At 43.0% G+C, this 14798-nt stretch overlaps 1 protein-coding gene across 9 annotated transcripts in view; it reads left to right on the top strand.

The window, feature by feature from the left end:
* LOC138736964 (3',5'-cyclic-AMP phosphodiesterase 7B-like) overlaps window positions 1-14798 on the top strand; it is a 214496-nt gene that overhangs the window by 39255 nt on the left and 160443 nt on the right. The window lies entirely within an intron of this gene.

Here is a 14798-nt window from a genome sequence, read left to right as displayed (position 1 = left end):
ATTCAGCCAGCATTGATGGTTTCCAGTTGCCCTGATGCCACTTTTCCAGGGTCGCAATGTCCTGATGAAACCTTTCACCCTATTTGTCACTGACTGCACCAAGATCAGCAGGGAAGGAGTCCAAGTGCGAAAGCAGAAAATGAATTTTCAATTACATTTTGCACTTCCTGGTCATTAAAGTCACAGGTCTCCCAGTAAAATGCCAAAAATGCTGTGTTGTTATTGTTGTGAATAATCCATGATTTGGCCTTTAAAATGTCAAGATAGAGAATCCATTGGCCTCTGTCATTGCTTATCATTGAAGAATATTCATTTGTTTAGATACCAGAAATTTGTTGATAGAACTGAAATCTAACCAGATTTTCAGAAATAGAGGAAATTTGAAAAAATGGGTTTATAATTTTGCATTAATCACTGAACAACATTTATTATTCACCACAGGAGATAAGATCATTCTGTAGTAGCTTTTTTTTAAAATGGCTGAAAAAGTAAAATATAGTCCAAGAATATTTGAAACCAGGCACTTTGACAAAGATGTATTGTAAAATGTGTGAAACAGTTCAACTTGATCTGGACACAGGATTACAATAGTTTTGCAAATATGACTGATGCACCCTTCTTAAACACTTAGCTTTTTGCAGAACATTGTGGAAGGAACAATAATTAGAAGAGCTGATACAGTTATGTTATTCATGGTTTCTTCAATTTTGGGTTTACTTAATTGCATGTACATGAGCAAATGGAATGGGGTTAAGATTTTCTCTATCAATGAGCAATTGGCACTCTGTGAATGTATTGGTATCTATATAAAAGTTGCAGGCAATGTTGTGGGGAATGAGGTTGCCTCCATTTTAGTGAATAATTTAGAATAGTCTATTTTCAAATTGTTCAAACTTTTGTTTACTCCATTTCATATAACATAACATAACAATTACAGCACGGAAACAGGCCATTAGGCCCTTCTAGTCCGCACCGAACCAAACACCCCTTTCTAGTCCCACCTCCCTGCACAATGCCCATAACCCTCCATCTTCTTCTCATCCATATACCTGTCCAACCTTTTCTTAAATAATACAATTGACTCCGCTGCCACTATTTCTCCTGGAAGATCATTCCACACGGCTACCACTCTCTGAGTAAAGAAGTTCCCCCTCATGTTACCTCTAAACCTCTGCCCCTTAATTCTTAACTCATGTCCTCTTGTTTTAATCTTTCCTCCTCTTAACGGAAATAGTCTATCCACATCCACTCTGTCTATCCCTTTCATAATCTTAAATACTTCTATCAAATCCCCTCTCAACCTTCTACGCTGATTCTTTGAATCTGTTGCTTAAACCAATGATATTTGTAGATGAATGTCCCCTTGGACCTTGCCATTCATGGTATATGGCCTGGCTCCATTAGTACTCCCAAGAATGTACCATCTCACATTTATCAGGGTTAAACCCCATCTGCTGTTCCTCAGTGTAGAGCTCGTCGAAAGAACCAAAGACTTGTTGATCCAAACCAAGGCTTTTATTAGCAAAAGACCGGAGCTCTTCACAGGTGGCCGACCAGTCCGGAATGATCCGACCTGGCTAGGGACACAACCCTTTAAGGCCCAAACAATAGGTGTGGCTTAGCTCTCAGCCAATCGCTGTAAGCACAGTCTAGATACAGTAACTATATACACTATGTACATTGGTGATAGATCTGTACTATCACACTCAGTTCATCTCACTATCACATAGATATCACCCTTTAATCTAAGACTACCTTCTCACTATCAACAACTACACCAATGTCAGAGTCATCTACAACTTGCTCTTCAGGATTCCCACATCCACATCCAAATTATTCCCACATATTGAGCAGCATTGGTTCCAGCATCAATTGCAAAATCAACCCCTTCTCTCCTATTGCCAACTCAATTATGGTTCTAATCTCCCATTTACCCTGGATTCCACAGGCTCTAATATTTTGAACCAGTCTTTCATGTGAGACCATGTCCAAAGCATTTCTAAAGTCCATGCAAAGCACACCTACTGCACTTTGATACTCTTTGCTACTTCCTCAAAAGTTTTAAGATCTCCCCTTGACAAAGCTGTGCTGGCTTTCTTTGATTTGTCTCTGCCTTTCCAAGTAAACATTAATGCCATCCCTGAAATTCTCAATAAGTTCCCTGTCACTGATACTAAGCTTGTAGGATTCTAATTGCCAAACATTCCTTGTTAACCACCTTTAAAAGGGAGAACTATGTTTCATGTCACCTGATACCTCACTTGTAGAGATGTGGCACAGAAACTGGCCTTTCAGCCTAATGGACCTGTTTCAGACAAATACACCCATGTGACCAATTAACCAACTAACCGCTGAAGTCTTTGGAATGTGGGATGAAACCAGAGGACCTGGCGGAAACCCATACGATCACTGTGAGATGTGCAATCCCCTATTTTTATCCATTTAAGACCTCGCCTCTTCCTCACACAGATTGCCACTTGTGTCCTTGCCCTTTCTCTGTTTTTCTGTACTCTATGTACAAAAAATTGCCTTCATCAGAGGGCAATTCATCATTTTTTGTGCAAAATGATTGAGACTACAATAAAATTCCCGGTATCCGGCACATACGAGATTGCGGATGCCGGGTATGCGAATTTTCCAGTTGCTGGAGACACTCTTTGACAATGCCTAACTGATACACCTGCATTAAGAATAAACAGTTTAAAAAAAAAAACAAAAGACAGTTCCAAAATGTTAGTAATTTGAAAAATATCAGTATTTTAATAATTATATTACATTCATTTTAATCAGCTAATTCCTGTAACTTACAAAATTTAGCATTGCGCTAACTGCCACACTAACCATTCCACCATCATAATTACACCCCACTCCCCCAAGTTTACAGATAAAGCCTTACTCATATACTTATTTTTTTTTCTTTGGCTTGGCTTCGCGGACGAAGATTTATGGAGGGAGTAAATGTCCACGTCAGCTGCAGGCTCGTTTGTGGCTGACAAGTCCGATGCGGGACAGGCAGACACGGTTGCAGGGGAAAATTGGTTTGTTGGGGTTGGGTGTTGGGTTTTTCCTCCTTTGCCTTTTGTCAGTGAGGTGGGCTCTGCGGTCTTCTTCAAAGGAGGTTGCTGCCCGCCGAACTGTGAGGCGCCAAGATGCACGGTTTGAGGCGATATCAGCCCACTGGTGGTGGTCAATGTGGCAGGCACCAAGAGATTTCTTTAGGCAGTCCTTGTACCTCTTCTTTGGTGCACCTCTGACACAATGGCCAGTGGAGAGCTCGCCATATAACACGATCTTGGGAAGGCGATGGTCCTCCATTCTGGAGATGTGACCTACCCAGCGCAGTTGGATCTTCAACAGCGTGGATTCGATGCTGTCGGCCTCTGCCATCTCGAGTACTTCGATGTTAGGGATGAAGTCGCTCCAATGAATGTTGAGGATGGAGCGGAGACAATGCTGGTGGAAGCGTTCTAGGAGCCGTAGGTGATGCCGGTAGAGGACCCATGATTCGGAGCCGAACGGGAGTGTGGGTATGACAATGGCTCTGTATACGCTTATCTTTGTGAGGTTTTTCAGTTGGTTGTTTTTCCAGACTCTTTTGTGTAGTCTTCCAAAGGCGCTATTTGCCTTGGCGAGTCTGTTGTCTATCTCGTTGTCGATCCTTGCATCTGATGAAATGGTGCAGCCGAGATAGGTAAACTGGTTGACCGTTTTGAGTTTTGTGTGCCCGATGGAGATGTGGGGGGGCTGGTAGTCATGGTGGGGAGCTGGCTGATGGAGGACCTCAGTTTTCTTCAGGCTGACTTCCAGGCCAAACATTTTGGCAGTTTCCGCAAAACAGGACGTCAAGCGGTGAAGAGCTGGCTCTGAATGGGCAACTAAAGCGGCATCGTCTGCAAAGAGTAGTTCACGGACAAGTTTCTCTTGTGTCTTGGTGTGAGCTTGCAGGCGCCTCAGATTGAAGAGACTGCCATCCGTGCGGTACCGGATGTAAACAGCGTCTTCGTTGGAGTGTCTCCAGCAACTGGAAAATTCGCATACCCGGCATCCTCAACATTCATTGGAGCGCTTTCATCCCTAACGTCTTCATAGCTTGGTTCAGCATCATGCTGAAGAAGATTGAAAAGAGGGTTGGTGCAAGAACACAGCCTTGCTTCACGCCATTGTTAATGGAGAAGGGTTCAGAGAGCTCATTGCTATATCTGACCCGACCTTGTTGGTTTTCGTGCAGTTGGATAACCATGTTGAGGAACTTTGGGGGGCATCCGATGCGCTCTAGTATTTGCCAAAGCTCTTTCCTGCTCACGGTGTCGAAGGCTTTGGTGAGGTCAACAAAGGTGATGTAGAGTCCTTTGTTTTGTTCTCTGCACTTTTCTTGGAGCTGTCTGAGGGCAAAGACCATGTCAGTAGTTCCTCTGTTTGCGCGAAAGCCGCACTGTGATTCTGGGAGAATATTCTCGGCGACACTAGGTATTATTCTATTTAGGAGGATCCTAGCGAAGATTTTGCCTGCAGTGGAGAGCAGCGTGATTCCCCTGTAGTTTGAGCAGTCTGATTTCTCGCCTTTGTTTTTGTACAGGGTGATGATGGTGTCATCACGAAGGTCCTGAGGCAGTTTTCCTTGGTCCCAACAAAGCTTGAAAAACTCATGCAGTTTGACATGCAGAGTTTTGCCGCCAGCCTTCCAGACGTCTGGGGGGGATTCCATCCATACCTGCTGCTTTGCCACTTTTCAGTTGTTCGATTGCCTTGTATGTCTCATCCTGGGTGGGGACCTCATCCAACTCTAGCCTTAGGGGCTGTTGAGGGAGCTGGAGCAGGGCGGAATCTTGGACTGAGCGGTTGGCACTGAAAAGAGATTGGAAGTGTTCTGACCATCGGTTGAGGATGGAAGAGGACTTTGCCGTCTGAGCTGCGCAGCGGGCTTTGGACTTGGGGTGAGGGGCCGTACACAGCCTTTAGAGCCTCGTAGAAATATACAGGTAAAGGGAAAGACTCTTTACTAGGCAGGGATAGGGAAACAATTTGGGAGTGGGACTGGCCTGCTCTTCATCCTGGGGACTGCCATTTTATTTAAGCATGTAGCAGCAGCTACAGTGCTCCTGAAAGAACACACACAACCAGACGGGTTGAGCTCAGTGAGCAGACTAGTTTATTGCAGGCTGCTGGACTGTACTTGTACTCCCAGCCCGGACCTGGCTGAGAACTGTGCTGGAGGGCACTGACATCACCCGGGCGTCACATGGTCTCCCAGCGCGGGCTTCTGAGCCCCGTGCTGGGAGGAAGGGAATACCCCTGACGGCGCCCGTTTGGCTTGTTAAAATGAGGTTCAATTTTAAAGCCAAATTGGATAAACAAGCCTCACATGGTAGAGTGCACAATTCTATATTCAATAAGAAAGTGGTCAATTCTATATTCAATAAGAAAGTGGTCAAACAATTCTTTGTGCTGAGCATTGACTAGCTTTGAAACATCTACTTTTTGGGAGCTTTATATATTTTGACGTTTCATGGACAGTCTTTTTGAAGTCAGATGAAGGAACAAGGAGGTGTTAGTAACATTCCAATTTAATCTTGCGAACGGAATGTATTTCAACTGGGTTTCATCTGGCGTAGTGCTGTTTACACATAGAATCTTAAAGCTCTTAGTGCAAAATTCAATTTTCCAAATTGTTTGTGAAGATGTTACATGAGCCCCTTTACCACTGGCACCCTGTACCAGGAATTAACTGGGAATTTACTGGGACAGAGTCTAGTGGAAAAGGAACACTGACTGAATGCTGGCATCAAATAAAGTCATTTCACACCGGGGATTAACTGCCTCTACCCCTACTCATTATCCCTGGTGTTTGCGTATGCTGGTGTGTTGATAAAACCAGTGGAAAAGGGACAGCAGAAAATTGCCCGTTTCCAGTAGAACATTCTGATCCCCAGGGATGAATGTGTTCAGTGGAAAAGTAATTAGTGTCCCAGTTAAGGATGACCCAGTGGAAACGGTTTCCTAACCTGGGATACTGCACAGCTGATTAACTGGGATGCCAGTGGAAAAGGGGCTATAGTTTCAAAGCAGACATGCCACATAACTCTCCTATCCTAAGCCTCATAATATGAACACACCCCTGTCTAAATGCCTCTGCCGAAATATGAAATACATTAAGTCTTTGGTTGAAGGAACATTGAGGTAGAGTAGCTTGTCTGCACATTGTTTAAAAAAATGCTCTTCAGGAAAACCATGATAAGTTTGCTAATATAGGCAACACCTCTTTTCCCCCACCTCTGCCCCTAGTTATGGGAACACAAAGATTGTGTTCCTCAGAATGTTCTATGCTGTGATTATATTTTTCTTTGGCTTGGCTTCGCGGACAAAGATTTATGGAGGGGGTAAAAAGTCCACGTCAGCTGCAGGCTCGTTTGTGGCTGACAAGTCCGATGCGGGACAGGCAGACACGGTTGCAGCGGTTGCAGGGGAAAATTGGTGGGTTGGGGTTGGGTGTTGGGTTTTTCCTCCTTTGCCTTTTGTCAGTGAGGTGGGCTCTGCGGTCTTCTTCAAAGGAGGTTGCTGCCCGCCGAACTGTGAGGCGCCAAAATGCACGGTTGGAGGCGATATCAGCCCACTGGCGGTGGTCAATGTGGCAGGCACCAAGAGATTTCTTTAGGCAGTCCTTGTACCTTTTCTTTGGTGCACCTCTGTCACGGTGGCCAGTGGAGAGCTCGCCATATAACACGATCTTGGGAAGGCGATGGTCCTCCATTCTGGAGACGTGACCCACCCAGCGCAGCTGGATCTTCAGCAGCGTGGACTTGATGCTGTCGACCTCTGCCATCTCGAGTACTTCGACGTTAGGGATGAAAGCGCTCCAATGGATGTTGAGGCTGGAGCGGAGACAACGCTGGCGGCTCGTAGGTGATGCCGGTAGAGGACCCATGATTCGGAGCCAAACAGGAGTGTGTGTCATCCTGCACATGCAGCAGCTAAGAGTTGGAAGAGATTGAGCTTTATCTCCTGTTTCGAATTTTTAGGACCAAATTTTTTTAAATCTTTGTTATATAAAGGACACTGTTTGATCTGCTGAGTTTCTCCAGCGTTGTGTTTTCACTTCAATCATGGAGTCTGCAGACTTTTGTGTTTTGTCCAAATTTTTAGGAATTCTGTAAGGGTCAATGTCTGTACCTCAATGGTTGTAATGTGGGGGTTGCTGGTATTTGGTTCTGGTGTGTCCATATTTATTCCAATATTCAATAGTATAAGAAAATTGTCATTTTTCATAAAACTCCACAACTGCACTTTTTTTGTCCATCTTGACATGATTTATTAATGGTGATGCTCTTTATAGATGAGAATACATAAGGGGTGCTTATCTAACTGTGCTAGCCATACAGTCGAGCTTTTCATCTAGTCCAGTGGTTCTCAACCTTTTTCTTTCCACTCCTTTACCATTCAAGTATTCCCTATGCCATCAGTGCTCTGATTAGTATGGGATTGCTTAAGGTGGTACGTGAGTGGGAAGGGAAGGTTGAGAATCACTGCTCTCGACCCAATATTTTGCTTGAGAAAAATTGTCATTGGCCCATTTCCTTTGGAGTTATGAAACCATGCACATAACCAGTCAATTAGGTACAATTAAAACAGTGGTTTTCAATCTTTTTCTTTCTACTCACATATATTGGAAACTTGGTTCGAAGAAAAAGGGAGGCGTACATTAGATATAAGAAGCATGGAGTTAAGGAGATGTTTGAAAGATACATTGAATGTAAGAGGAATCTTAAGAGAGGAATTAGGAAAGCTAAAAGAAGGTACGAGGAAACTATGGCAAGCAGGGTGAAAACTAATCCAAAAGAGTTCTACAAATATGTTAATGGTAAGAGGAAAGCTAGAGACAAAATTGGTCCCTTAGAAAATCAGAGCGGAAAACTGTGTGTGGAGCCTAGAGAAATGGGGGAGATATTGAACAGTTTCTTTTCTTCGGTATTCTCTAAGGAGAAGGATATTGGGAGATGTGAGATAAAAAAAGCAAATTGGGTAAATATGGGGAATATAGAGATTACAAAAGGTGTAGTTTTAAGGCTTTTGAAGAATATAAAGGTGGATAAGTCTCCGGGACCAGACAGGATCTTCCCCAGGACATTGAGAGAAGTGAAGGAGGAAATAGCAGAGGCTCTGGCGGTAATTTTCCAAATGTCATTAGATATGGGGATAGTGCCGGAGGATTGGCGCATTGCGCATGTGGTTCCGTTATTTAAAAAGGGTTCAAGGAGGAAGCCTGGCAACTATCGGCCTGTAAGTTTGACATCTGTGGTAGGTAAATTAATGGAGAAAATTCTTAGAGATAGTACTTATAAACATCTGGATAGACAGGGTCTGATCAGGAGCACTCAACATGGATTTGTGGGAGGAAGGTCATGTTTGACCAATTTTTTGAAGAGGTGACTAGGAATGTGGATGAGGGTAGCGCAGTGGATGTTGTCTATATGGACTTCAGTAAGGCCTTCGATAAGGTACCACATGAAAGGTTAGTTAGGAAGGTGCAGTCTTTAGGTATAAATTTTAAGATAGTCAAATGGATTGAACATTGGCTGAAAGGGAGAAGCCAGAGAGTGGTAGTGGATAATTGTCTGTCAGGTTGGAGGCTGGTGACCAGTGGTGTGCCTCAAGGATCTGTATTGGGCCCATTGTTGTTCGTTATATACATTAATGATCTAGATGATGGGATGGTGAATTGGATTAGTAAATATGCAGACGATACTAAGATAGGTGGAATAGTGGATAATGAAGAAGGTTTTCAAGGATTGCAGAGGGATTTGGGCTGCTTAGAAAAGTGGGCTGAAAAATGGCAGATGAAATTTAATGCTGATAAGTGTGAGGTGCTTCATTTTGGTAAGAAGAATCAGAATAGGACATACGTGGTAAATGGGAGAGCATTGAGGAATACAGAAGAGCAGAAAGATTTAGGAGTAACGGTACATCGTTCCCTGAAGGTAGAAACTCACGTGAATAGGGTGGTGAAGAAGGCTTTTAGTATGCTGGCCTTTATCAATCATTGCATGGAATATAGGAGTTTGGAGGTGATGTTGAGATTGTATAAGACGTTGGTGCGGCCTAATTTGGAGTTCTGTGTGCAGTTCTGGTCGCCTAATTATAGGAAGGATATAAACAGAGTGGAGAGAGTGCAGAGAAGGTTTACCAGAATGTTACCTGGGTTTAAGCATCTAGAGTATGGGGAGAGATTGGACAGATTAGGTCTTTATTCTTTGGAGTGTAGAAGGTTGAGAGGGGATTTGATAGAAGTATTTAAGATTATGAAAGGGATAGACAGAGTGGATGTGGATAGACTATTTCCGTTAAGAGGAGGAAAGATTAAAACAAGAGGACATGAGTTAAGAATTAAGGGGCAGAGGTTTAGAGGTAACATGAGGGGGAACTTCTTTACTCAGAGAGTGGTAGCCGTGTGGAATGATCTTCCGGGAGAAATAGTGGCGGCGGAGTCAATTGTATTATTTAAGAAAAGGTTGGACAGGTATATGGATGAGAAGAAGATGGAGGGTTATGGGCATTGTGCAGGGAGGTGGGACTAGAAAGGGGTGTTTGGTTCGGTGCGGACTAGAAGGGCCTAATGGCCTGTTTCCGTGCTGTAATTGTTATGTTATAAAGAGGATGTGTGGCATAATTTAATTCTGATTCATGGGACACAGACTCTCAGGGAAGGAGATGGGCTTCATCTGAATCCTGCTGAGATAAGCGACCAGGCAAATTGCAGAAATAGGTTGTAGGCAGGTTTTAAAACTAAATAGTATGAAGGAGAACTCCAAGAACAAAATGTTTAATAAGTAATGATAATAGAGCAATGGCACAGCTATTGAGGGGAAAATTGACAAGTAAACTGTGACCAGCTAGAGAGAAAATGTAAACAGAAGTATGGAGCAGAGTCCAAGTCCAAAGTTAGTAAGAACTCTGGAGGGAGCAATGGATGAAATTCAAGTCTTCATGGTTTTCATTTGAATGCAAGGAGCATGTTCAATAAATTGACAACACTGATAGCATTATAGAAACATGGGCATTATGGTTGCAGAGCAGGCAAGAATGCGTGCTTAAGATTCTGGATAGTGTGATATTCCAAAATGGAAAGAAAGCATGGTAGTCTTGTAGGGGCCAGAATGGTGCTCAGTCTTAATAATGAGGCAGTGGATTGTCCTGAAGTCCAGCACCCACTTATTTTAGGAACTTTTTTTTTCCCCCAACAGCAATCTGGCTCTTGATTCTCTCCACACTACCCAAACCCTAACTATAAACTACTCTGGGACCACCAAAAGGTTTGCCTGCACTATTGCAATGTCACTTTTGTTTTCTTGCACTAATTGCAACTGCTAACATTTATTTATCGATCCTTTTGAAAAGAATCATAGAACATTACATTATGGACAACAGGCCCTTCAACAAGTGTGTGCCAATCTATTATTCTGCCTTGTCCCACTGACCTGCACCAGTCCATATCTCCCCGTTTCATCCAAAAAAGGTTGAGAATGGTTGCTCTGGAGAATAAGGTACTGAAATAATAAAAGGAAACTAATGGCTGATATGGTAAATCAATTTTTTTTTGCATCATTCTTCATGGAAGATGCTGCAAACATTCCAAGGATAACAGATGGGCTAAGTTCAAATACCGTAATGGGGAGGAACTTGTAAAAATCACAATTATGTGAGAAAGAAACTCTTTGGGCTAAGTCTGGAGGATTTGCTGTGACCTGATTCCAGCTAGGGTTTGAAAGGAAGTGGCAAGATCAGTTAGTTGGAATTTTTCAGAACTTTTAAATTTGGGAAGATTGGAAAACAGTCAATTGAATTTGTTCAAAAAGGGAAAAGAAAAGGAGGGGAATGACTGGCCAATTAGTTAAGTTTATTTTTGCCATGGTGCTAGAGCCCATAAACCTAGAGGGAAATAACTAATCTCCAGGATAACAGGGAACCTAGTCTACAAAGTTTTCTGAAAGTCCAATTCGATTTGACAAATTTGTTTGAACCTTTGGAAGCTTTTTGTTTGAATATTTTATTTAGGATCTCTCTCTCTCTCTCTCTCTCTCTCTCTCTCTCTCTCTCTCTCTCTCTCTCTCTCTCTCTCTCTCTCTCTCTCTCTCTCTCTCTCTCTATCTCTCTCCAGATTTTTAAAAAAAACTTACTACATTATTACAAAGTTATTGGTTAAATACATGTTGATTTATATAAAGAAAAAGAACCCTAACTAAACCCTCCCTCCCAACCCCTTCTACCCCCCACTAAAAATACTAACTATAAAAAAAATCTAAATAACTAAAATACATATGAGTATATATTAAATTGGATTGCTTTAGGAAATGCACTAAGATCCCCAAAACATTTCACAAGAAAACATTTTTTATTTTTAAGAGAAGACTTCTCTGGTCTGGAGGATTCAAGGAATTATTTATAATTTCAAACCTAATGTTCGAGCATATGAGCTCCAAATCTGTAAAAAAAAAAAAAAAAAAAAATAGAATATTTACCTCTCAAATTGTACGTTATTTTTTTCTAATGGAATACAGCTTTGAATCTCTGTTTGCTATCTTACTAATGTTAATGAAACATCTGATTTCCAACTGACAGTAATACATTTCCTTGCTATCACCAAAGCTAATTTAACAAATTTCAACTGAAAATCTGATAAATGTAGTTTAGGAGTTATGTTTTCAAAATTTCCCATCAAAATAACTTGGGGTTCAATGGAAAAATAGCACCTGTAACTGGTTGCAAAAGCTTACTAATAGAAATTCAAAAAGGTTTAACTTTTGAACAAGACCATGTAGAATGAAGAAAAGTTCCAATATCTTCGCCACATCTAAAACATTGATCCAATATATCTGATTTGCATCTATTCAATTTTGAGGTCTAATATATAGCTGATGTAAAAAAAATTATAATGAAGTAATCTATATCTTACATTAATTGTATTAGACATAACCTCTTTATATAAATTTTGCCAAATTTGTTGATCTTGTGGCGGCCCACTCTCTCGTGGCCCTATTGGTTCACCCACTCCCGGAGGCACATACTGCACTCATGGTGGATGCCTCAGCCACGGCCGTAGGGAGCGTACTCAAACAATGGTTTAACGGACAGTGGTGCCCGCTGGCCTTTTTTAGGAAATAGTTTCGTCCGCCGGAGCTCAAGTACAGTGCTTTCGACCGAGAGCTCCTGGCACTGTACCTGGCCATCCGGCACTTCCGGTATTTCCTGGAGGGCAGGCCATTCACTATGTCACGGACCATAAACCCCTCACACAGGCGGTCTCAATGGCCAACGACCCGTGGTCGGCTCACCAGCAAAGCCCCCTCTCCTTCTTGTTGGAGTTCACGACTGACATCCAGCACAGAGCAGGCAAAGACAATGGCATGGAAGAGGCACTCTCCTAGCTGACAATCAACACCCTTGCCCCCGGCCTCTATTACACCCAGCTGGCACAAGCGCAGAAGGAGGACGCAGAGACACAGGCCCTCCAGACCGCTATCTCCAGCTTGGACCTCCAGGACATTCAGTTGCCCAAAAGCCCAGACACACTGCTTTGTGATGTCTCTACGTCCCAGTAGTTCCACCGCAGTGGAGGTCGAGAGCCTTCAGCCTGATCCATGACCTCGTCCATCCCTTGTTGAAGACATCAGAGCAATTCGTATGGCATGGGCTCAAAAAGGATGTGGCTGAGATGGCAAGGAGCTGCACCAAGGGTCAGGCCTCCAAGGTCCTCCGGCGCATACACAGGGCCCGATCCAGCGGTTCGTCCCGGCAGTGCGGAGGTTCCAGCACTTCCATGTCAACATCGTAGGCCCCCTGCCGGTGTCCAGGGAAGCACGCTACCTGCTCACAGTCATCGGCCGCACCACGAGATGGACGGAAGCCATTCCCATCAGAGAGGCCTCTGCAGAGACCAGCGCTAGGATTTTAGTCAGCCACTGGATAGCCAGATTCAGAGTCCCGGCTCATATCACGAGCGACAGAGATGCCAAGTTCACCTTCGCTCTCTAGTCATAACTGGCAAGCCTTCTGGGAGTTAAACTCCACCACACCACAGCCTACCACCCGCAGGCCAACGGTCTGGTGGAGAGATTCCATCGCCACCTGAAATCAGCTCTCATTGCTCATCTCGCAGGCCCTGGTTGGGTGAACAAACTGCCCTGGGTCCTCCTTGGCATCAGAGCAGCACCCAAAGAGAACCTACAGGCATCTTCTGCAGAGCTGGTGTACTGTGTGCCTCTCTCATTGCCCAGGGAGTTTTTTGGCCTGGATCCCAGCGCAACGTCCAAGCACACAAACCTTTTGGTGGACCTCCGTAGCAGGTCCTCGCTAGCCCCCCTGCCACCCACGCATCACGGCAGTTGTTCGACCCATCTTCCCAAGCAGCTGGACACGGTGGAGTTCATGTTTGTTCGGTGCAGACCGCACACAGCACCATCGCAGCACCCGTACGAGGTCCTCCAGCAGTCTGGCAAGACTTTTACTTTGGACATGGGGGGGAAAAGTGAACTTTTCACTGAAGACTGCCTTCAGGAAGCACATTTGGACCTATAATGCTTGGTGCAAGCAGCCATGCCCAAACGCCAGGGCCGCCCGCCCAAGCGGCAGGACGTGTAGCCGGTTCTGGGGGGGGTTGTGTGGTGGCGCACTCTCTCATGGCGAACCGTCCCCGCTTATAACGCCACATGGCAGGGCAGCCATGAGAAGATGGCGCTGTCGTGGTTCCCCCTCCATCGTGTTTCCAGCCCAGCGTGCGCCTGGGGCAGCAGTTATGATGTCATCACACACGCAATGTCTGAACTCACGCCACCCTTAAAGGGGCATGCTAGATTTGAATTAAACAGTCATCAATGACATCCAACGTGGTGGCTGTGTGTTTCTTAGCGGTAGCTCACGCTACAATCTATCGATATATTTAAATCTTGTTCCCATCTTTCTCTTAAACCTAATTTAGGTGCTTTCTTTTATAATATATATGCTATTGAAATAAACTTTTATACATTTCCATCAACAGTCAACTGTTATAAATCTATAGAATCTTTTAATACTATATCTTGTCCTAATTTCTTTCTTAAATAAGCTCTTAATAGAAAATAACAAAAAAGAGTTTTACGTGATATTATATTTAATTCTTAGCTGATCAAATGACATAAATCTACCACTCTCATAACAATCTCCTATTTTAGAAATTCCTTTAGTATACAAGATATTTTAAAAAGGGTTATCTTTTGAAAAATTATAAGAGAATTAATGGTGTTTTTGATGACAAAACCTTATTTAACCTTATTTAAAATATTAATCAAATGCTTCAATAATGGAGCATCTCTGTCAGCAACAATTAACCTTGGATCCCATTTGTAAATAAATTCCTCAGGTAAACTTTCTCCAATTTTGTTTAACTCAATTTCCACCTATGATGGTTTAATATTTCCAAATAAAGAAGCAAGAAACCTAAAAAGATAAAGACCCATTAAAACCAGATTCATATAGATCTATTTAGCTGTTAAATGTTGATTATTAAAATTGTGGCCAAGGTATTAGCAATTATAATAAATGATGGTCTTCCTAAATTAATAAATAAGGATGACAAACTTCTGAAAATATAGTAAGGTTATTAAGTATAATTCACATAGCGCAAAAGAAGGATTTAAGTGTTGCGGTTGCATTGTACGCAGAAAAAGCTTTTGATAGATTAGATTGGGACTTTTTATTTAAGGTTTTAGGTAAATGTTGTATTGGACAATTTTGTAAATTAGATCAGAGCACATAATAAAGCCAAAGTAATA

Source organism: Narcine bancroftii, chromosome 6 (genome assembly GCF_036971445.1).
Source record: "Narcine bancroftii isolate sNarBan1 chromosome 6, sNarBan1.hap1, whole genome shotgun sequence".
Taxonomy (NCBI): Eukaryota; Metazoa; Chordata; class Chondrichthyes; order Torpediniformes; family Narcinidae; genus Narcine; species Narcine bancroftii.
The sequence above is the reverse complement of the archived record's forward strand: the minus strand, read 5'-3'. Positions and strand labels throughout refer to the sequence as shown.